We start from the raw sequence: 16284 nt of genomic DNA on the forward strand, positions 1-16284 counted from the left end.
CCCCAAGTATAAAGCCTCATTCAAAGCCCCAGGGTCACTATATTACTGCACACAGAAGTCACTCAATGCAGTTATAGATAAATCTCTGCATTATGCATTTTTGTATAACTTTTATATGACTTTGTATTGAACCTTGGTAATATGTTATAGCAGGCCCTAAAGGTAGTGTAATTAAGGTAAAAGAAAAATGTCTTTTTGCTTGGAGTAGAATAAGATCTTCCCCCCACTTTGTAATCAGTTGCCCTGTTGAATGGATGAGGTGTGACTGAGGAAGGTGTGGAAGGCAGCACTTCCAGACAGATGCAACCCTTGGAGAGGGGCTGGGAGCCAGATGGAGGAGAGCTTTGCCCAGGCTGAGTGGGACGGAGTTTGGGTGCTGGGTGCAGGCTCTGGGCTGGGGCACGGGGTGGGGTGCAGGAAGGGTGGAGGGGTGCAGACTCTGGGAGGGAGTGCGGAGGGCTGGGTGCAGGCTCTGGGCTGGGGCACGGGGTGGGGTGCAGGAAGGGTGGAGGGGTGCAGGCTCTGGGAGGGAGTGCGGAGGGCTGGGTGCAGGCTCTGGGACAGAGTTTGGGGGCCGGAGAGGGGGTGCTGGGTGCGGGAGGGGGAGGGGAGGGGACTGCCATCACATGTGGCTTCCTTCCTCCTCTGCTGCCCCTCACCATAGCCTTGGTGGGGAATGGGGCTGCCCCTTGCCCAGTGTTTGCAGGAGTGGTGGCTGGGGGAAAACCCAGTCAAACTCTGGTTTTACTCTTTCGTTGATGGGTCACTTTAACCCCTTACACACCCTTTCCCGCCTCTCTCACTCCCCTTTTCTACTGGGCTTGTTTGCTCTTTTCGGTGGAGCCAGATGAAAACCACAAACCCCAGCGAGAGCAACAGGCTGGAAGGCTAGACTGAACCCACCACCCAGCCTAGTCCATCCCAGAGCCCAGGACTGAGGGCAAATGTCCCCCCACCCCCAGGCCACCTGTTTCCACTCTTGGCCTCTCCCAGCGCTGCCAGCGATTCTGTATGGCTGCATCAGGCGGGATTTCAACCGGACTCCCCCCGCTAAATTCACCCCTGTTTTGCAACCACTCTGCAACAAGAGCACCTTCCTTCCCTGCCCTAGCTGCTGGATGGCTAGAAAGCTGAGCTGGGCATTTGATTGATCTGGAATATTATCATGCCCCCCCTCAAAAAAACCTTAATATCCCCACAGCTTTGGGGGAGGGGAATAGCCCCCCCCCGAAAGCTGGTCTAATTTATTGTTGTAGGGCAAACGAAGGAGCCATAGTTTAATGGAAATATTCAGCCCCTACAGAGAACTTGCAGCAGGGAAAGCAGAGTTGATGGGAGGGAACTGGTCTGGATAGGAGCCTCCGTCCTCTTTCTTTGCAAAATAATTTGGAGAGAGGAATCAGATCATGCCGTGCCTCAGTTTCCCCTCTTGCCAGGAAGGGGGGGAGGAGAGATAAGTCTCAACCTGCCGTGTTGCAGACCTTTCGCATTCTCCCCTCTTGATGTATTTGGTTTCCTCCTCCAAACCTCCCTCTCTCTCTCACCTGGAGTTCACAGCACTAAGTACCGGCTTGGGGCTTTTTTCCTGGGTTACATGATCCCGGCTTTAGTTTGGAACCAGACACAGGCAGCCACAAACTCACCCTCAAACAGCAACACCACGAAAACCACAAAACCAGCCCAATATTACAACCCTCCGGGGAATCACAGGGTCAGACACTCACGGCTGGAAGCCCCAGCAGCTGCTCAGGTGAGTGAGGTCACGGCAGAGATTCCTGCCTCCCACCGGACCGGAAGCTCCCTCGGCGTCTCCTCCAGGTGAGTGCTGGGGGTGGGGGAGGGGAAGGAGGGCTGCAAAGCACATGTGCCTTCTCCCCCCTCCCCCCTCCTGACCTGCAACACCCAGGCGGCTGCCTCTGCCTCAGCCGGCCAGGGTCTCTCGTTGCCTAGCAACAACAGCTGCTGCTTCCGGGACAGACGCTGCCATTGCGGGGCCCTCTCAGGCGCGGGGCCCATTTCGGGGGAATCGGGCAAATCGGCCTAAAGCCGGCCCTGCTTGCAGCCCTCCTCTTCCGCCCTGACTGATAGGGGGGAGTATTGAGCCTCCCTCCCTTAGGCCCTTCAGCATCCCTGGGGAACACCAACGCCGCCCAACTGACTTTGGGCCAGTAGGTCAACCAATAGGGCTGCCTCCTAGGCCAGGCTGCAGCCCAGCTTCAGGACTCAGAGGAAATGGAGCTCGCATCCCTCCCTACAGGACTCCAGGCACGGCCAGGCTTCTGGATCAAACGTCCCCTCTTGTGCTCAAGTCACAACAGCCAGCGGGTAAAAGACAGGCATTCATGGCATTGGAGAGAGCAAGACAGAGCCTTGGAAGACCCAGCAGGGTTTGTGGCACAGGAATTGTCCTCAGATCCCATCGAGACTTCAACTCAGATTGCAGGATTCAAAGTCCCGAGTGCTGGCCTTTACACCATGGGACCAATAGGGAACCCCCAGACCTCTGCTGAGCTCTGGTGTGGATGACCCTGTGGGGGCAGCCCTGCCTTTGCTCACCAAGTTGTCATGCAGCAGTTTGCTGCAGCTCCCAGAGGCCTTTCTTAATCCAGCCTGAGAGGCCAGTGGGCATGTGAGGAAGTTGCCCCTTCAGTCCCAAACCCTTCCTAGGAAAGGCCAAGTCCTGGGGAAAAGAAGTGATGTCAAATAACATCCTGGAGAGATGCCTTCTTTCATTTTGAGAGGAACAGTTCCCTTTTTACCTGACCAGGGACTTGAACCCTGGACCCTCAGATTAAAAGTCTGATGCTCTGCCAACTGAGCTAGCCAGGCTTACACACAAAAGAAGCAAATTTCATGCAGAAGAGAAGCTAGTCAAGAAAAATGAGGGCAGGAAACAATACAGAAAACCTGCTACTCTCACTCTCTTAGCAGTCCTAGCCCCAGCCTGCTCCTCCATCCGGTGCCTTGAGGCCTTATTCTTTTTTTCGTTAAATATCAAATCCAGGAGAAAACACAGTTATACAAAGCAAAACGAAATCACAAACAGAAATGTCATTGGAAATACAGAAATAAAAAAGGAAAATGCAATTCCCATCACTTTATCATGTCTGGGCCATTCCTGTATCGAGAGCACCCGCGAAGGTCCCTGTCTGCTTATGAGAAACCTGGAGGAACTCATACCACAGCCTGAACATGAAACTCAACTGCTCCCAGGTGCCGCAGTAAAACCCTTTTCCTGCTGTGACGTTGCACTCCATAGGATTTTATGAAAATATGCTAATAAGTGTGAATATAAAGTGACTGGACTATGCTTCATGCAAAAGGTCTCTTGTAAGGTATCATTACACAGCTTATAATCTACTGTGTGTGTTCATCCTATTTGTATGAACCGATCATTCCTGTATCTGAAACTAGAAATATGAACTATAACTCTGAGGTCCTGTTGTAATGATGCAAAGTGTGGGCCATTAATAGTGGTTTGGACTCTTGATGGCTCCCATTAACCAGGACAATTGACTGGAGATGGCTCTGTCCTGCACCATTTGTGAGTCAGGCCAGGAAGAATGAAAGCTTGGGGGTCTCACGGGACATGTGACCATGTCACCTGGTACAGGAATCCATCTTAAACCTGGGGCTTTTCCCCAGGAGAGAGACAAAAGATTCCTGCCTTGTACCAAAGCTATATAAGGGGGTGGAACAGAAGAAAGGTGGCTGCAGACATGAGAAATCCGCTAGCTACCACCTGCGCTGGAACAAGGACTGTACCAGGCAAAAAGATTGGGTCCAGGCAAGAAATAAGTCTAGTCTGCGAAAGAAGCTTATTGGAAGATCTCTGAGGGTGAGATTTGATCTGTATTGAGTTTCATAATGTATTAGGCTTGGACTTGCATGTTTTTGTTTTATTTTTCTCTATGAAGAATACAAGCTCCACAGAGAAGGAAAAGTTAATGCCATAGAGAAGTCTTTCTGTGTGTGTTAGATGGGTGGGAGGGTGTCTAGAAAAACCACTCTCCTCTAGTTTCTTTTCTCTGATTTCCTGTAGAAAATCTGAAGCAGGAAGCAGAAGCCATTGCCTTCTCTGGCGCTTGAATTTAGGACCTTCAGATTATGAGACTGACACGCTGCCAACTGTGCTAAGAAGGTTTTGAAAAGCTTTAGGCTCAGTGCATCTAGGACCCTTCTACAGCAGTGATTGGGGCAGGGAAGGAGCCAGGGGTTTGCTGGAAGAATCAGGGAGCTCTGCTGCCCACAGACCTGTCCAGGCAGCTTTCACAGCAGCAAAGAAATCAATTCATGCTGCCAGTGAACAATCTACTGGAACTAATGGCAGCACAGGGGGGATGTTTCCAAGCTGTGCACCTACCTCTTCATGTTAGAACTTACTCTCTTTTTTCTAGCATGGCACTTTCCATGGAAATTAGGCAAAGCAAACTACACAGGTAAGAGAAACAAGTTGGAGAAGGTACATGGGGAACAGAATCTAGTGCTCCACATAAGGCTTCAATTTATAATCCCAACACCTTGCCCTGCTGTACTAACCAGTTGCACCACTGCAGATGCTTTTTAGATGCATTCGGGAAGCAGGTAGTTCCCAGTCTCTGTGGTTCACACCTTTGCCTGGTAATTGAAAGGCTGATGCATCAAACCTAACTCAAGATGCAGCTTTTCAGCCATGAGACTCCAGGACATTTTAACAGGAAGAAAATCTCCTCCTTTCTGGTTTAGCCCCATTTGACTCCTGCCCGTCTTCTCCCCTCGTCCCCCAGTCTCTTTCCTTCCCCATTGGGGCTGTGCAGAGAGAAGCCCCAGTCAGTCTCTGTCACACAGAGTCTGTATCCCATAAAGGGAGGGAGGGGTCGCTCCAAAACACTGATAATGGGGAGGGGAGGGGTGTCTGTGATTAGGGGGAGAAAGGATGGAGAACTAACAGTGGGGTCCAGAGAGATTCCCCCAGATTGGGGAGATCTCCTGCTGTCCCCCATCAGCCAGCTGTGGGAAGAACAACTTGGGATTGCTTGGGGAAGCCACCTTTAAAAACACAAGTGTAACATGCTAGTTACATTTTAATAAGACCAAAGCCTCAATCCCAGGGTCACAATCACTGGAATGATTTTGCCTTGATATTTTACCAGCCGCAGACACAAAGCGAGTCAAATTACAGTTTCCGTTTGGAGTCAGTGCTCACACAAGAATCTGGAGGCTTTTAATTCCTTAGGTTCTGCCGCCATTTCATTTTTGTCCTGTTCCAAGATTTATCCTTGTGCAAAGCAATGTTACGCCCTTGGGAGTGTCCCCCTCCCTGGTCCTGCCTGCTGACCATGGGCAATTTAAAAGGGCCTGGGGACCCCCGCCACCACCGCCAGCAGCACAAGGGGACTAAGGCACTTTCCTGCCCGCCCTCGCTCTGTGTGGCACGCCACTCCCGGAGACGGCTGGCACGTCCCTGCGGCCCTGGGGTGGGAGGGGTCTCTACGCGCTGCTCCCTCCTCGAGTGCCAACTGTGGCAATGGGAGCTGCGGGGGTGGAGTCTGCGGGCAGCAGTGCGCAGAGACACCCCCAGCCCTCCCGCTTACGGGCTGCTGCCGTGGTGGGGTGGGGTGCGGGTTGCTTTTGGGAGATGCCCAAGGTAAATGCTGCACCCCTCACCATCTCCTGCATCCCCAACCCCCTGCCCCAACCCAGACCCCACACCAAAACTCCTTCCAAGACCCTGCTCCCCACACACCCTCCTGCACCCCAACCCCCTGACTGAGCCCAGACCCTGCACCCAAACTCTCTCCCAGAGCCCAGCCCCTCTCCTTCCCACACCCAAACTCCCTCCCAGAGCCTTAGGCAAGTGTGTGTGGGGTGTGGGGCAGGACTTGGTCCCATTCTGAGCATCACCAAAAATTATATAAACCTGCCTCCCATGTCCAGTCCAACCTTCTGCTGATGCACCCCAGCCCACACCCGTGCAGGCTTTGAAGCTTCCATTACTTACATTCCAGGACCCCTTTGCCCAGAGGGAGCTTTCACCCCACTCCCAGCCAGGTTCTTGTCCATGGGATCACTGTAGGGGGGGTGATACCAATGTGATATATGCTATTATGTGCCAGCAATGCCCCTCTGCCATGTACATTGGCCAAACCAGACAGTCTCTACGTAAAACAATAAATGGACACAAATCACATTTCAAGAATTATAATATTCAAAAACCAGTTGGAGAACACTTCAGTTTCTCTGGTCACTCATTTACAGACCTAAAAGTTGTAATATTACAACAAATAACCTTCAAAAACAGACTCCCACGAGAGACTGCTGAATTGGAATTAATTTGCAAACTGGACACCATTAAATTAGGCTTGAATAAAGACTGGGAGTGGATGGGTCATTACACAAAGTCAAACTATTTCCCCATGTTTATTTGTCCCCCTACCATTACTCACACCTTCCTGTCAACTGTTGGAAATGGGCCGTCCCAATTATCACTACAAAAGGTTTTTCCTCCTGCTGATAATAGCTCACCTTAACTGCTGACTCTCATTATAGTGTGTATGGCAACACACATTTTTTCATGTTCTCTGTGTATATATAAGCAGCAAAGAATCCTGTGGCACCTTATAGACTAACAGACGTTTTCCAGTATGAGCTTTCATGGGTGAATACCCACTTCGTCGGATGCAAGTAGTGGAAATTTCCAGGGGCAGGTATATATAAGCAAGCAAGAAGCAAGCTAGAGATAACGAGGTTAGTTCAATCAGGGAGGATGAGGCCCTGTTCTAGCAGTTGAGGTGTGAAAACCAAGGGAGGAGAAACTGGTTCTGTAGTTGGCAAGCCCTTCACAGTCTTTGTTTAATCCTCAGGTGATGGTGCCAAACCCGCAGATGAACCGAAGCCCAGCAGCCCCCCCCGAAGTCCGGTCCCGAAGCCCCCCTGCCGCAGGATGGCCACCCCAATACCCGCCACCGCGCTGCCAGGGAGGCCGAAGTGCTCTCCCACAGGCCCCCGCACACCGCCATTCCCAACATCTGATTTGTGTCCATTCATCCCCCTCCTTAGAGATTGTCCAGCCCGGCCGATGCACACAGCAGAGGGGCATCGCCGGCACACGATGGCATACATTACACTGGTGTAATGGTGGTGATGGTGTACATTACAGATCCAGACTAACACGGCTACCCCTCTGATACTTGTGTATATATATATATATATATATCTTCCTCCTGCATTTTCCACTGCATGCATCCGATGAAGTGGGTTTTAGCCCAGGAAAGCTTATGCTCAAATAAATTTGTTAGTCTCTAAGGTGCCACAAGTACTCCTCTTTCTTTTTGCAGATAAATTAATGGAGGTTAAGTCCATGAATGGCTATTAGCCAGGCTGGGTAAGGAATGGTGCCCCTAGCCTCTGTTTGTCAGAGGGTGGAGATGGACGGCAGGAGAGAAATCACTTGATCATTACCTGATAGGTTCAGTCCCTCTGGGGCACCTGGCATTGGCCACTGTTGGCAGACAGGATGCAGGGTTGGATGGACCTTTGGTCTGACCCAGTATGGCCATTCTTACGTTCTTATGAAGGGAGGGGCAAAGGCCTCTAACAGAGTTTCTGTAGTGTAGTGGTTATCACATTTGCCTAACACGCAAAAGGTCCCTGGTTCAAAACCAGGCAGAAACATACTGGCTTAATTTTCCGAGCTCCTACTGGCCTGTCCCTGCTGTTGTAGGAGCAGCAGTGATTTCTATGCTCAGAAGGTCTGTTATACTCCCACTTTTGTCTCCTCTCCCTCTCTGAATGCCTGTGAAGTGGCTTTCCCCCTCCCCCGCCCTCCTGGAATGCTCCTGGGATGAATGGGCTGGTTGAAGAACAGAAGAGCTTCCAGGTAGACAAGGTGTCTGGGACTCTAATTAGGCAGCGCTCACACACCCAGAGCATGGACACTGCCCAAGGTGGAGTGTGACCAACCAGATGCAGCCAAGTCATCTCCAGTCGCAGGCCATGAGGTGCAGGTCCTTAAAAGGGGAAGGGGCCATGTGCTCAGGAGAGCACTCACAAGCTTGTACCTCCAGTGAATGCCCTTCGCCCGGACCGCCTGGCCAGTGGTTCTCTGCGTTGTATTTCGCCCCAACCACTTGGCACCCTGGGTGGCTGACTAGTTCGCCTAGTGGTTGCACTGGCCTTGGCCACTGCCTGTCAGCAGGATTCCTCCTCAGTGCGACTAAATCTCTGCACCTAGACAGCCGGTCCGTCCGCTGCACCCCAATCCCCCATGCCTGAGCCTCCCTGCCAAAGCCCTGCACCTGGCTCCAGAGAATTAAGTCTCACGTGTCGCTGGGAACTCGACTTCTTGTGCCCAGAGAGTCTCGGCCCCCCTCAGTAGCTGACCTGAGAAACACAGTGTCTGCAAAAGCAGCAAAGAGTCGTGTGGCACCTTATAGACTAACAGACGTATTGGAGCATGAGCTTTCGTGGGTGAATCCTCACTTCGTCGGATGCGTCAGTATCTGCCTTTTCCAAAGAAGTGCCTGGAGGGCCTTTTCCTATGTGGTCTAATGGATAAGGCGTCTGACTTCGGATCAGACGATTGAGGGTTCGAGTCCCTTCGTGGTTGTGCTTGTGCAGTTTTACCTTTGGGCTGAATGTCCTGCTCCCTTCAGGGCTGGAACCTCTTCTTGGCCGCTCAGGCCAATGCTCTGGCTTCATCTAGAGCCCTGGGAAGGAGTTGGGAGGTGGGTGTAACAAAGGCTGGGTCATGAGCCCCAGGTGCTTCCAGTCTTGCCTTTGCCCTTCCTGACTTGCCAAAGAAAATGGGCGGCTGCCCGGGCTAGCGTGTGGAGCAGTTTCCCTCTTCCAAGTGTGCACCTGTCCCTGTGCTTGAGGGGGTTTGCTACATGGAGCCTGGGTGTTTCTCTGCTTCTCGCCAGCTGGGGAAAAGCCTCTTGGGGTAAAATCTCCTGCCCCACTGCCAAAGTGAGCATGGAGAGTGGGAACAGTAAGAGGCACCACCGGGGGGCTGGCCCTGCTTTCCTACCATCGTCGATAATGGCCACAGAGCATCAGCAGCCGCCCCACATGCTGGTCTGTGGGTGGCCTTCAGTGGGTGTTTGGCATGGCAGGGAGCAGCCTGGCTGGGTGTTTTTGTGCCTGTCTGAAGGCCACACATAGGCATAGGCCTGCCCTCCTCTGGCCCTGACCTCAGTTGCTCTGTGGATTTGAAGCCTTCCCTTGGAGCTGTGAGCACCAGCCGCCTCTGCTCTAGGTGCCCAGAGGAGGAGAGGTGTGCTGGGCTCTGTGACGAAGTGGGGGATTTTCTTAGGGTTTTCTGTGTTTTCCAGTGGTTTGCATGCACAGGGAGTGGGACTCAGTGTCCCCAGGTGTTACTGGTTTAACAAGGTGAGGGGAGAGGGAGTTTGTTATTACAGAGGACCGGAGAGGGACTTGGGACCCTGGCTGATGGCCTGGAGGATGGAGACCCCAGTGACTGGTGACCTGGTGACCCGGAGACCCAGCTCAGGAGTCACAGCCAGTTCTGGCCAGTGAGAGGACAATGGGCTGCGGGGAGAGGACCCCGTGACCAACCTGTTCCAGCCAGAGGGGGGGAGAGAGGAGAGGAGGCCCAGGCAACCCTGTGTACCTGGAGAAAAGACAATGGACAGAGGTGGGGCTTGGGGCCCGGGATATCGGAGGCCCAGCTGGGAAGCAGGGGGGCTCTGGGCTGGCGAGGGGAAGCAGGCAGAGCACACCTGGCTGCAGGGGGACTGGGATGTGCTGGGCTGAGGGAGGCCAGGCCTGAGGCCCTGAGAGTTTCCTGTGCTCAGGGCCAGCTCTACATATTCGGCCACCCCAAGCAGTCATGCACGGGAGATGCCCCGGAGCCCCGGGAGCAGCAGACCTCCCGCTGGCTTGACTGGTGAGGGTCCGCTAGTCGCGTGGCTCGGCTGGACCTCCCGCAGCTGCGGACGGTTGGCTGGTCCAGCGCCTCCGGTTGAGCTGCCGCAGTCATGCCTGCGGGAGGTCCGCCGGCCCAATCTGCCGCCCCTGACGACAACTGCCGCCCCACGCGCGTGCTTGTCGCGCTGGGGTCTGGAGCCGGCCCTGCCTGTGCTGTGTTCAAGTCTCAATAAACCCTCCTGTTTTATGCTGGCTGAGAGTCACTCCGGTCTAGAGAACAGGGGGCATCAACCCCTTCGGGGGTGAGGAGGCCCAGGGGGTCCAGAGCGCGTGGACTCCCTGAGGGGGCCCACGGCGAGAGACAGACGTGCTAAGGCTCAGAGAGGTGCGGCTCCAGGAGGTGGAGGGGCCTGACCCTGAGAGAGAGTGGACCCCCGAGAAGGGCTGTTGCACTGAAAGGGGCACCCCCCACGGGGCCAAGAGTGGGCATGATCTGTGAGTCCGTGACAGGCAGTGACATCACAAAGGCCTTTTGCAGGACCTCAGACTATTGGTCAAAGGTGGTGGGGAGGTGGTGACCTCACAGAGACATGCTGACATCAGCCAGGCAGGACAGGGACGAGGGGCCAGGGAAACCTCAGAGACCCCTGTGGCTTTGCTTCAGCAAGTCTCCTTCTCCAGGTCTCTCTTTGAGGACTGAGAGAGTATTCGGGTTCAGGTACGTGAGCGCCAGGAGGAACCTCTTTCGAGTTTTCTCCTTCCCTTTTAGTGATTTTACTAGAAAACAGCCGTCCCTGTTTAGAAGGTAAGAGCCTCCTCAAGGTTTGAAACCTGTTCAGTCTGATCCATCTGGTGACAGTTGAATTTTAGGCATGGAAAACACTAGCTTAAGAGGCAAAATTTTATTCCGCACCTGGGATTTTGTCCCTTAGAACCACTGGGGTCATTAGGGTTTGTCCTTTTTGTTTCACCTTTTCCTCCATCCATCCCTTCCTCCTTTCTCTTTGTCTCTTGCTTCTTTTGTCTTTTCACCTGTTCCCCTCCCAACACCAGGAGCAGTGTGTGTGTGTGTGTGTGTGTTGCGGGGGAGTGCTCTGCAGCTCCCACTGTGGGAGGTCCACCCAAAAATGTGGGGCTGAAATAGTGCTCGGGCAGTGATCCCCACCGGTGACCTGGGCCATCCTTTGGGCTCTCTGGTGAGAACCCTCAGCCTCCCGTCCTCAGTCTCTACCCTGATTGGCTGAGCAGGGGGTTATTGACAGGGAGGAGACTCAGGTCCTTGTTCTCTTTTAAGCCCAAGTAAATAAGTCATAACCAGTTCTATGTTTGACAAATTTTGCTGCTTCGCTGCATTAATGGTCTCTGAGCTGTTCATGATTCTCTCTAACATTGCAGTTCTCCTCAAATACTTGCTGAATAATTACTGTGCACTGTTGTTGGTCTGGAGCTCATCTGAGAGCACTTTATTCAGGTCATTCAATGTGTGAAATTCAAGATCTGATGGTTAGTTTGAAAATCAGGGTTCTTAGGTCCTATTCCCAACTCTGCCACTGGCTGGCTGTGTGACCTAAGACAAGTCAATTCTCCTTTCTCAGCCTTAGCTTCTCCCTCTTTCAAGTAGGGATAATAATGATCTGCTCCTACCTACCTCACGGTGGGTGGAGGATGGAGATCCACTGGAGAGTGTCACTAGGAGTATCAGAGGGGTAGCCGTGTTAGTCTGGATCTGTAAAAGCAGCAAAGAGTCCTGTGGCACCTTATAGACTAACAGATGTATTGGAGCATGAGCTACTGCACATGGCTAAGCAAAGAGAACAAACCCCAAATCCCCCCTGTGCTTTGGGAGCCAGGTTTGCGGTGGGAATTCTGTAGTTCAGATGACTTCACGCCTGGGTATTGGGATTCTTTACCAGTTTCTCTGGCATTGGGGCAGTTTTGTGTTTACAGCTGTGATGGCTGAGTGGTTAAGGTGTTGGAGTTGAAACCCAATAGGGTTCTCCTCCACAGGTTTGAATCCTGCTTACAGCGAGGCCTGTGTTTTAGCCAGTCCCTCACCCGGGCAATACCTCTGTACAACCCCCTGAGACACTCTCAATTCTCTCCCCACCCCAAGTAAATCCTGTTCTGCTCCTTTCATAGAGATGCCTGGGACACCACCTCACACTGTGTCCCTGAGGGGTCAGGCAAACTCTCAGCACCTGTAGCCTCTGCCACTCACCTGGTGCCCCATAGATCAGCCATAGCCCTGGTTCTGCTCCTCTCTGTAGAGTGCGAAAGGAGCCGAGTCAGCGACTCCATGGGGGCTGCAGAACCAACAGAGAAAAAATAGGTGCTCAGCGCCCACTGGCAGCCAGCTCCCCCCGCCCCCTACAGGCCTTGCTGAGAAGCTCCTCCTCTTCCCCTTCAGCACCTCCCACCTGCCAGTGATCAGCTGTTCAGTGGGGTGCAGGAGGGGCTGGGCAGGGGGGAGGAGGAGCAGGGACAGTAAGAGGTGGGGGTGGGAGAGGAATGGGGCAGGAAGGTGAAGGCTGGGAAGAGAGGGGACAGGGGTGGGGGCTTGGGGGAAGGGGTGGAGTGGGGGCAGGGCCTGGGCAGGAAAGGGGGGATTTGTCCTGGGCCCCGGATCCCTCTAGGGCCGGCCCTGAAGGGAAGCACCGACTCTCACAGTGACAATACAACTGACCAGCCTTGCGGGGGAGGCTGAGGGAGATCCGCACTCACCAGGTCTCTTCTCTCCCCCACGGTGAGCCAGACACTGCTCTCTCCTGGCTCTCACTCTAGCAGCTGGACGCCAAGGAGCCATTTCCCCACAGGAAGTGCATTGAGTGCCCCTGTGGTGCTGGGGGGCTGGCGCTGCTGCTGCCTGTGGGGCTGGCAGGGGGGCTGATGTCTGCACAGACTCTCAGCTGCCAGGCCGGAGGGGGCACTTGGGACCTTACCAGACTGGCTCAGTGAAGACGGGGGGTTGACAGAGCAATACAGACGCTCTCCAGAGCAGGGAGCAGCAGCCGCCCATGCAGCCAGGCAATGAGCATTTCCCACAGCCTGGAGCCGAGGGGGAGGCGGCAGCTGCTGTTCCAGCTCCTCGGGGACAGGCCCTGTCAGCCAAAAGCCACTTCTTACTCCCCACAGTTAAGGGTGTCGGGTTCCTCCGGTGGGGGTGTGGAGCAGCCGTTCGTTTTCCTGTCCTTTTTGTGTGCAACTGCTGACAAAAACATCCCAGACAGAGAAGCAACAGGCCAAAATATTATCATGCAGCTGCCAAAGTAGCTCAGTTGGGAGAGCGTTCGACTGAAGATCTAAAGGTCCCTGGTTCAATCCCAAGCTTTGGCAGGTCCTTTCATCTCTCTTTGTGCAGGGGTGGCTTGTTTTCTGGGAGCACAGCAGCGCCTGCACCCAAGGTGAGTCCGTGAGCTTGGGCTCTGCAGTCAGAAAACAAGGAGAAATGAGAGCTGTCTTTCCCAACACAGCAGTGAGGCAGGGTGGCCCTCAGGAATGACAGGCAGGGATGGGGGATGGAAGCTCCTCTGCCCAGCTGAGCAAGGTCAGTAGCAGGGAAGGGGCATCTGTAAAAGTGACCCTGCAACCCCTCTCCCCTCTGGGCACCTAGAGCAGAGGCAGCTGGTGCTGACAGCTCCAAGGGAAGGCTTAAAAGCCACAGAGCAACTGAGGTCAGGGCCACAGGAGGGCAGGACCATGCCTATGTGTGGCCTTCAGACAGGCACAAAGACACCCTGCTCCCTGTCATGCCAAACACCCACTGAAGGTCACCAGCATGCGGGGCAGCTGGTGATGCTCTGTGGCCAACATCACAAGATGGTAGGAAAACAGGGCCAGCCCCCATGGTGGGGCCTCTGATGGTTCCCATTCACGGTCCTCACTTTTGCAGTGGGGCAGGAGATTTTACCCCAAGAGGCCTTTCCAGAGCTGGTGAGAAGCAGAGAAACACTCAGGCTCCGAAGACGCTATGTAGCGAGTACCCTCCAGCACAGGGACAGGCGCACACGCTAGCCCAGGCAGACGCCCATTTTCTTTGGCAAGTCAGGAATGGCAAAGGCGAGACTGGAAGCACCTGGGGCTCATGTTCCAGCCTTTGTGACACCCACCCCCCAACTCCTTCCCAGGGCTCTAGCTGAAGCCAGAGCATTGGCCTGAGTGGCCAAGAAGAGGGTCCAGCCTTGAAAGGAGCAGGACGTTCAGCACAACAGTAAAACTGCAGAAACACAACCACCAAAGGATCCACACTCAGACGCCTTATCCATTAGGCCACATGGTAACATGAGAAAAACCCCTCCAAGCACTTCTTTGGAAAAGGCCGACATTGTGTTTCTCAGGTCATCTGCTGAGGGGGTGGGGGGGGCGAGACTCTCTGGGCACAAGTTCCCAGGAACACGTGAGACTTAATTCTATGGAGCCAGGTGCAGGGCTTTGGCAGGGAGGCTCAGGCCTGGGGGATTGAGGTGCAGCAGACAGACCGGCTGTCTAGGTGTGGAGATTCAGTCGCACTGAGGCACAGGAGGGAGGAGGAGGCGGAATCCTGCTGACAGGCAGTGGCTGTGCAGAAAAAGAGGAGGGGTTCCGGGGACATTTTTTGCCTCTTGTTTGCATGCCTGCTCGCTCTTGTGGTGAACAGTGAAAATGGTCCCAACAAGCCCAGGTAGCTCAGTTGGTAGAGCATCAGGCTCTTAATTTGAGGGTCCAGGGTTCAAGCCCCTGTCTGGGCGCTCAGCTTTTAAGTTCCCTTGTGTGCCAGGAGCCAAATGATTCCTGGTGCTGTCCACCAGCCATGTGCGGATTCCCAGAAGCTGTGGCCATTTCCTGGAAAGGTTCCTTTCCTCAGGAAACAGGAGAGAGGCCACATCCACAGGAGCAGGCCTAGAACACGCAAGCTCTGGCTGGCAGGAAGCGCTGTGGGGCCAGGTGCTGTGAAAGCCCAGAGGGGGAGCAGCAGAGATGAGGGGAAGAGAGACAGAGAAGCAATGAGGACAGAGCACAAGTGTACAGGGGGTTCAGGTCCGGCTATTGTGGGGAACTTCCCTGGTTTATACACAACCCTGGTGCAATTGGCTGGCGGAAGGATCTGAGTCCCCACCTCCTTACCCAGAGGCTGCCTGACCCCAAGGACACTCTTTCTACTCTCCTGTGTGGCAGAGTCCTCATAACCCCAACAAGGCTGGGCCCAGGAATCCTGGGGGGTTTGATGAACCCCAATCGTGTCATGATCACTTGAACAGGGCTACAGTGTCCCCACTCTGGGCACTTCCCTGACCCACTCCTCATTGCATGTGCTTCAAGCAAACACCATTTATTACCCAGCAATCAATGTAAAACATAAGGAAAGATGGGAAAGGAAAACACGTCACCCTGTTCTGTGGCGCAGGGAGATCACAACCAGCATTTCTGGAGGGTCAGGGCAGGTCACAGTCTCTCCCTCACATGTCCCAGGCCTCCTCCCCAGGCCCTGGCTGTGCTGCAGGGACACCACGGGCTGGACACGTGCTCTGGCAGTGGCCACATGCTCTAGGTGACAGGCCCCTTGTTCCCAGTGTCAGCCCCCATGTAGGGGATATGATCCCCCTAGCCCCAAAAGTCTGGCCTGCAAAATCTCTTGACTGGTGGCATCTCCTTGCACTGGGCCTTCTGCCCAGGGTCCCCCTCGCTCTCCCACGCTGCTCACTGCACCCAACTCCAGCCCCAGTGCTGCTGCGGCTCTGCCTCCAGCTCCCTGGGCTGCTCCTCTGGCTCCGCTTGCTGCAGCTCTTCTCCCAGCACAGATCTGCTCTGGTTCTCCCCGGCTGGTTGGGATTCTTGCTGCTTCACCTGATGCCCACAAGTTTGGCCCTGGTGCTTCCTGCCACACTTTTCCTCTGGCCCACATGGCGTTTGAAGAAAGGAGGGTCAGGGCTGGGATTGATAGTCAGGGCTTGGCAGGAGGGAGGAAGAGCCCCAGGCTGGAGCCCCACACACCTTCCCTCCTCCTCTGGGCACCTACAGCAGAGGCAGCCCAGCTCTGTCTGCTGGACACCTCGGCAGAGTAGGTGAGTTCATGTAAATACAGTCTGGTCCCAAAGCCTCCCCCCAACCCTGGTCGTCACTAGCTGTCAGGGGAGAGCTCATCCACACCTTGCTACCAAATCATCATTTGAAATTCTATGTTTGGCCAACATTGCCGAAGCCAATGCACCGACATTGTCAGCAAACACAACAGCTGGGTGAGGAAACCCGACTTTGTCCAGACTTTTCAAACCTATTTTACTTTCTCAGGTACAAGTATTTTTCATACGTTGGATCTGCTTTTAAAGTGTGTGTTAACGTTTCAATTTCCATTCAGATTTGCAACCAATGACAACATTGGCAGCGCTGCATGTAACTACCTGACCACTGGGGGGGGGGGTGCTGGGGAAATTCGGGGGAGGG

The 16284-nt window shown here is 54.1% G+C and overlaps 1 protein-coding gene and 3 non-coding genes across 4 annotated transcripts in view; 3 read left to right on the forward strand and 1 right to left on the reverse strand.

Annotated features, from left to right (window-relative positions):
• LOC123359042 (E3 ubiquitin-protein ligase TRIM71-like) overlaps window positions 1-16284 on the forward strand; it is a 191784-nt gene that overhangs the window by 144317 nt on the left and 31183 nt on the right.
• TRNAK-UUU lies at window positions 2757-2829 on the reverse strand. The gene has a single exon. It is a non-coding gene; the product is annotated as a tRNA-Lys (tRNA).
• Window positions 7581-7653, forward strand: TRNAV-AAC. The gene has a single exon. It is a non-coding gene; the product is annotated as a tRNA-Val (tRNA).
• Window positions 14519-14591, forward strand: TRNAK-CUU. The gene has a single exon. It is a non-coding gene; the product is annotated as a tRNA-Lys (tRNA).

Source organism: Mauremys mutica, unplaced genomic scaffold (assembly GCF_020497125.1).
Source record: "Mauremys mutica isolate MM-2020 ecotype Southern unplaced genomic scaffold, ASM2049712v1 Super-Scaffold_100100, whole genome shotgun sequence".
NCBI classification, from domain to species: Eukaryota; Metazoa; Chordata; order Testudines; family Geoemydidae; genus Mauremys; species Mauremys mutica.